This window comes from Lipotes vexillifer, unplaced genomic scaffold (assembly GCF_000442215.2).
Source record: "Lipotes vexillifer unplaced genomic scaffold, Lipotes_vexillifer_v1.1 scaffold25, whole genome shotgun sequence".
Taxonomy (NCBI): domain Eukaryota; kingdom Metazoa; phylum Chordata; class Mammalia; order Artiodactyla; family Lipotidae; genus Lipotes; species Lipotes vexillifer.
The window spans coordinates 2,238,870-2,246,171 of NW_006792881.1; positions in this window are offsets into that span (position 1 = coordinate 2,238,870).

The window sequence follows — 7,302 nt, forward strand, 5'->3', positions numbered from 1 at the left end:
CCGACACAGCAAAAATAAATAAATTAATAAACTCCTACCCCCAACTGAGGGGCCCGGTTCCCGAAAAAAAAAAAAAAAAAAAAAACCTCTCAAATAGTCCACTGAGTAAAGCAAAGATCTTAACTTTCTCTCCTCAGAAAGCAGCAGGAGCAATAAACAAATAACCATTAATAATTTGCAATATAGTGTATAAATTCTCACCCTAAGATTGTAGTCTCCAGATCCAAAGTTCAAGACAGATTTTGCTGAGAAGTGAATCTTTTGTGGGATAAGGATGAAGGAACTGAGGAGTGGAAACAGAAGAATTAACTGCAGGGGGGGAAATCCTCTTATTTTTCTTCTCATGTTTCACAGGTAAGGGAACAGAGAGCAAGCAGAACGGAAGGCAAATGGAACACTCTCTTGGATGCTTTTATTGCCTTTGAGGTGGGCAGAGAGGTCAGTTGCTCTGGTCTTAAAAATCTGAACCTGGTATCAGGTCAGAAAACTGGGTTTTTATTAACCAGTGTCCTGTGCATCTCAATATTTTCTTCCTAATTCACAGTGAAATGAAGGGACCAATTGCGTTAGAGATTTTTCTCCAGTTTTATGCCTCACAGCACAGCCATAGAGTTTGTAAAGTTTCAGACTTTTTCATGAACAGATAGACCAAAATATACATGTTGGAAAGTATAAGCATAGTCTTCCAAAACAGAAAGATATTTGGATACCAGCTGATTCGAGCCTTTTCCAAAAAGGAATCTTGATACAAAACCTCCAATGATCAGTTTTCCTTATTTCTTTCTTTGTGTAAGAGATAAAGGAAAGGAGAAGAAATCTGAAATGGTTCTGTAATGGAACTGATCAAATCCCAAAGGTCTGTGTCAAGGGGAGTGAGGATGGTTAGAGAGTCTATCTTTGGTAAACCAAGAACACTGTGATGTTATTGCTTCTTATGGAATCAGTATTTACTGAATGCCTTTATTTGTGTCTGGCAGTGTGTTAAGAGCTGGGGGAACAAGGATAGTAAGACACAGTCCATGAAAAGTCCAGAAAGAGTTATGGACTAGTGGGAGAGGAAGTAAATGGGCCATTTCATCAGAGAGACACATGGGATCCAGAAAAGTAGCATCTAACCCTGCCAAGATTAGAGATGTTTCTCCAGAGCCGGTAGCATCAAACTTGAGGCTAGAGGGTGGAGTAGGGGTTAGTCAGGTAAAGGGGAAAATGGGATGAATGCTCCAGCCAGGGGAACCATGTGTGCAAAAGCCAGCAGTGAGAGATGGAGTAGTTAAGTATGGCTGGAGTGCTGGGGACACTAGGGAAGTGAGGGCTGGGGTTGGTGGTGTGGGAACATACACTGTAAAATATGAGGTTGATCCTGAAGGATCTGCTAGGTCATGCCAAGGAATTAGGACTTTATTCTGAGGGTATTTAGAAAGTCATGGAAGGGTATTTTTAAATTTATTTATTTATTTATTTAGGGCTCTGTTGGGTCTCCACTGCTACACGCGGGCTTTCCCTAGTTGCGGTGAGCGGGGGCTACTCTTTGCCGTGGTGTGCGGGCCTCTCACCGCGGTGGCTTCTCGTTGCGGCTCACGGGCTCCAGGCACGCGGGCTTCAGTAGTTGTGGCATGTGGGCTCAGTAGTTGTGGCGCACAGGCTTAGTTGCTCCGCGGCATGTGGGATCTTCCCAGACCAGGGCTTGAACCCATGTCCCCTGCACCGGCAGGTGGATTCTCAACCACTGCACCACCAGGGAAGCCCATGGAAGGGTATTTTGCTGAGAAATGATATGATCAGGGTTGAGTTCCTGGGAAGGCTAGACTGGCAAGGTTAGAGTCAAGGGCTGGTGAACCAATGCAGGTGAGAGATGACCGTGGCCTGGACCAAGGCTGCAGGAGTGAACGTGGAAGGGGGAGGATGGGTTCCAGAGGTGTTCAGGGTGGGGAAGCAGTGGAACTTGGGGGTTCGTTAGAATTTTAGGGATGAGAGAAAAGACAATGGTTGAAGCTGACCAGGGTCCTGGCATTTCTGAGGCCCTGTAGATATCCTGGAGTCCAGTGTCCCACCTTCCAGAGAAACGGACCCTGTGTTATCCCAGCAGATGCAGCCTGAGAAAAATAACCTACAAGTCTGCAAAAAATGTGTAGGAAAAAAAAAAATGTGTAGGCAGCTTTAACTTTCTACAAAATGTGTGTACATATGTGGTCATTCTTTGCAGTTTTTAATAGTAGGTTCCAAGTAAAGAACTTTGAATTTAATAAAACTTAATTAAACATTTGGGAAAACCCTCCAAATCCCTTTAGGTGATTATGTTACTTTGGGTGCGCCCCAGGTATGGTTATTATCTGGGATCTGACTTACTCCCTTTCCTTGTAAAGACTAACATGAGAGTTTCGTATTCTTTGATATGAAGACCAAAACTCAGGATCTTGTTTTTCTCTCTCTCTTTTTTTTTTTTTTTTGCGGTACGCGGGCCTCTCACTGTTGTGGCCTCTCCCGTTGCGGAGCACAGGCTCCAGATGCGCAGGCTCAGCGGCCATGGCTCACGGGCACAGCCGCTCTGCGGCATGTGGGATTTTCCCGGACCGGGGCACGAACCCGTGTCCCCTGCATCGGCAGGCGGACTCCCAACCACTGCGCCACCAGGGAAGCCCTCTCTTTTTTTTAGGCAATGAAATCATTTATTATTCATAAGAACTAATTTTATACACTTATGGATCTGCTTTCTAATCTTTTTTTTCCTACTTTTATTGACATATAGTTGACATACAGCTCTGTATATGTTTAAGGTGTACAGTATAATGACTTGACATACATATACTGCCAAATGATTACCCCAAGTTTGGTTAACGTCCATTTCCTCATATAGTTAACAAAATGTTTTTTTCCTTGGGATGAGAAATTTTAGGATCTACTCTCCTAGCAACTTTCACGTATACCACACAGCAGGGTTAACTATAGTTATATTATACAATACATCTCCAGTATTTATTTATCTTATAACTGAAGTTTGTCCTTTCCACCACCTTTATCCAATTCCCCAACCGCCCCTGCTCTGCTCCCCTAGGATCTTGCTTTTCTTGAAAACAAAACCAAGAAGCTTCTCTCAAGGCTGGACCATGTGAAGATGATGTTGGGATTTGGATATGCAGCCTGAAGAATCTCATGAACAATGCAGGTTCCATGTCCCTTGCTGAGTGTTTCTGTGACCTTTTGACAGTTGTCATGGATGATCATCAAGTAGTATATCTTCTTTAGCATAGGAAAAATAAAGCAAGTTTTTCACGGTTGCCATGTTAACACAAGGCTCGGTTCTGAAGGGCTCAAGGCAACAATGTAGAATTGAGGAAATGCAGAAAAGCATAAGAAGAAAATAATTATCACTTCAGTCTCACCACCAGAGATAACCATTATTAACATTTTAGTCTATATTTTTCCAATATTTTTATATGTAGTTATGATATGTTATATAGACATACTTTTATTTTTATAATTTACATGCTATCTTGTTGCCTCCCTATGGCTACAATTTCTCACGGTTGTTTTAAAAGGACTAAAGAAAAGAGCTCGTGAAAATCCTCCAGCTGTATTTGAAGGAACAAGCTGTTTTTTTTCTCATTAACATTTATTTGGCATGTCATTGTCAATGACTGCCCAGTTACCTCAAGACACTTCCATATGATATAAATGAAAACATAGTTGAAAGAAGAAAAATCTCCATAAATCTCCATAAACAGATGCTGGTGGGCAAATGTCATATTCTTGTGCCCAGAGGGATTAGAGAAGGCTTTTCTCTCTTTGCCTTTGCCACTGAAGCAGAATTGTAAGCTTTTATAATTAGACAGTAAGACCATGAGTGTAGATAATACATAGTATTGTGAGAAATATTGGTTATTGATTAAAGGCTCATTCAGGTCAAGTCTTTTGAATTTAATTAGTATTTTTATATCAATTATTATTATAGTAGAAATTGTTTCCTTGGGTTTCATATCCTTATGTCTAAACTGGGACACATATGAGACTGAAAGGGGAAACTATTAATAGTTATGATGGGACAACAGACATAAACTGGGCTGGTCCTGGGCAAACTGGGACCTAAGGACATCCTGGAGAGAGTGCATCAGACACCTGTGGTGCCACTCCAAATCCCAGCTCTTATTCCAGCCACTGCAGCAGCATCAGTTCTGCAGAGATGTCCACCAGTGTGAGCAGGTACAACCTGCCAGCACCTCAGGTTTGCTCGGATGTCATGGAATGGATTACTCTGGGGCCTTGCTTGGCATTCACACATGTACAGCCTGGAAATGCAGGAGGGCTAACCTGGTAGGTCTTAACCAATGGGGATGGAAGCCAATGGATAAATGCTCTCACCATTTGTTGTTCATGTAGCAGGTTCTCAGGTTCATTTCATGAAACTCCTCAGAATGTTCCTTAGGAGGGATCACCCGTTGTCCATTGCAGTGCACCTTGAAAACTCATCCTTGTATTGGCTTTATTCCTTCCCTGTTTCACTCCATCTGCACGCAATACTTTGTCTTAGGCTCTGCTTTCAGGGAACCCAGGCTGCCATAGTTGGGACAGGAATTTTGAAGGGGGCTCACTGGTCAGAGGTAATAAGGGCCCCATTGTTGGTGGGAGGTGGAGTGGTGATACCTGGCCAGCAGCGTCTCAATTATTAAGACCCATGGTGGATTGGGATGGGGTGAAGGCAGAGGCAATGTATTGGGTTGTGTGGTAGCTGTGGCCCTTAAGCAGTATGGGAGCTCTGGTAACTTTAAGAATTGAGGTGGCTGGGATTTTAGACTACTTTGGAAGCTTTAGAAAAAGAAAATGAAGAAAACGACAGGCTCAGGTCAGTGCATTATCAACACAGGGAATGTTGTGAAAGATTAAGAGATGCCTCTCTATGGGAGTGTTTCAGGAGTCTCTCACCTGTGTATCGTGCTGAAATTCTGATACTCAAGGTCACCCTCCAAGCGAGCAACCTAGATCCGCCAAGATGCTGGCCAAGGGTGAGAGAAGTCTGAATGGGTGATGGAGGGGGAAGATGAAGATTATTATGGTCTTGGGATCAGATGCAACAGCAGCAATGTTTTTGCAGAGATTGTGGCTGGCGGCCAGCTTGAAGGCGACTATCTATGACACAGGAAATATAAAAGGAGGGGGGCACAACAAAGTGCAAGAAATGGATGGCGTCAGACACCTCCTGGGCAACGCTCCAAATCCTCTTGCTCATGCCACTACTGTGGTCACCAGTTCTGTGCAGGTTTCAGGCAGCTTTGTGTGGGTGCAGCCTGACAGAGACCAGCCTCGTGCTGTGAGCCTCTCATTTATCTCAATCCAGAGTGTCCTGACACCACACCATGGGAACCAGATCAGTGCTCAGGCATGTGCAACTCACAGGTAGGAGGGAGTTGACATGTGTGAGGCCACCCTTGGCCATTCGAATGGGGATGGATGGAAAAATGCTTTCCTTTTCCTCTCACAGGCAGACAGTTTGGAGTTGCAATTTATAAGGCTCCTCAGAAATCTGGTGGGAGTGGGAGCTAGTCACCTATAACAGTGGCCAACCTGATGATGCATCCTGGCTAATCCTTTTCCTCCTTCACTCTTCTATCCTCCACCTATACTCCTGTTCCCCCAGATCACATTTTCAAACTAACCACTTCATCGAGGCCTTTGTCTCAGTTTCTGTTTTGGGGAAAACCCAGACTAAGACAGTGAGAGAGAGGGACTTGCCTGATGGCCCAGTAGTTAAGAATCCGCCTGCCAATGCAGGGGACACGGGTTCGAGCCCTGGTCCAGGAAGATCCCACATGCTGCGGAGCAACTAAGACCGTGTGCCACAACTACTGAGCCTGCATGCCACAACTGCTGAAGCCCACACACCCTAGAGCCTGTGCTCCACAACAAGAGAAGCCACCACAATGAGAAGTCTGTGACCTCAACGAAGAGTAGCCCCCGCTCACCACAACTAGAGAAAGCCTGCGTGCAGTAACAAAGACCCAAAGCAGCCAAAAATAAATAAATAAATATATTTTTTTAAAAAAGACAGTGAGAGAGAGAGTAGACGAGTTGGGGGTACAAAGCAAGAAAACACACTGTGATCTGGTATTAAACTGCAGGAGTATTTCAGGACATCAGAACCCAATTTAGTATTATGATATCTCTAATAATGAAGATGACATATTTAGGCCACATGCATCCTTGTCAGAAACTCTGTAACCAGAGGATATAGTGATTTTAGAGCTGGAAGAGTCCTTGAATCTCATTTTTAGCTTAACTCCTTTATTTTAAAGAAAAGGAAGTTTATTTAGGCTGTGGGTATATTCCAGTACATCTGATAAAGGGGATTTTACAGTATGTCAAACCATCCAGTACTAACCAAAAGAATGATGAATATTCCCCAAAGTGTAAAATTATGTACCTAAGTGTCCTGAAGACAAAGGAACAGTAAAAACAGGGTCAGGATAAGCTTCATTAAAGGCCATGTTCAAAAAGTACAGAAGGTGGGGATATTTGAGAGAGAACAAACCTTTCCAGTAGAGAGAGCTCTCTTGGACTGGTTAAAGTTTTGGCTGTGAAAGAAGGGAACTAATGCATTCTGCATGCCAAGTATTTGACACAGTCATGTGAGTTGGGCATTATTATCTCCATTTTATAGAGCAGGAAGCTGAGGCTCAGAGAGGTTAAGTGACTTTGTAAGATGAGTTGTAATACAAATACTTTTGATTGTAGTCTTTCCATTCATATCTCCTCTGACAGAGGACAGACCCAGTTTCCTCTGTCCTCAGCTGTTCTAGAGTTTATAGGCAGCCTTGTGAGGGCTCTAAGCAGAGTCCATCAGAGGTAGGAAGAGACCGCTGATTATTTCTTTTGGTCTCTACACCGCGAAGCGCCTATGAAAGGAATAATTCAATTTTACATTCAAGGCCAATTTAACATGCCTAGTTTCTACCTTTTTCTTCCCATTCCCAGCTAAAACTTTTTACTAGATCACTGGTGATAACTTGAGAATAATTTCATTGGAATGGAAAGGATAGTTCCTACCTAGAGTAAAAAGCAAGTTTTTGGCAGGCAAGGTAGTTGTATGTGTCAAAGTCAATGAATATATTTTTACCAATAGTGGCAAATTAAAAAAAAATAACATTCTTAGTGCTTTTGATACAGGATTTATTCATCCATGAATGAATGAAATACATTTTCATTCATTCATTCAAAAATGAAAATGAGGGCTTCCCTGGTGGCACAGTGGTTGAGAGTCCGCCTGCCGATGCAGGGGACACGGGTTCGGGCCCCGGTCCGGGAAGATCCCAC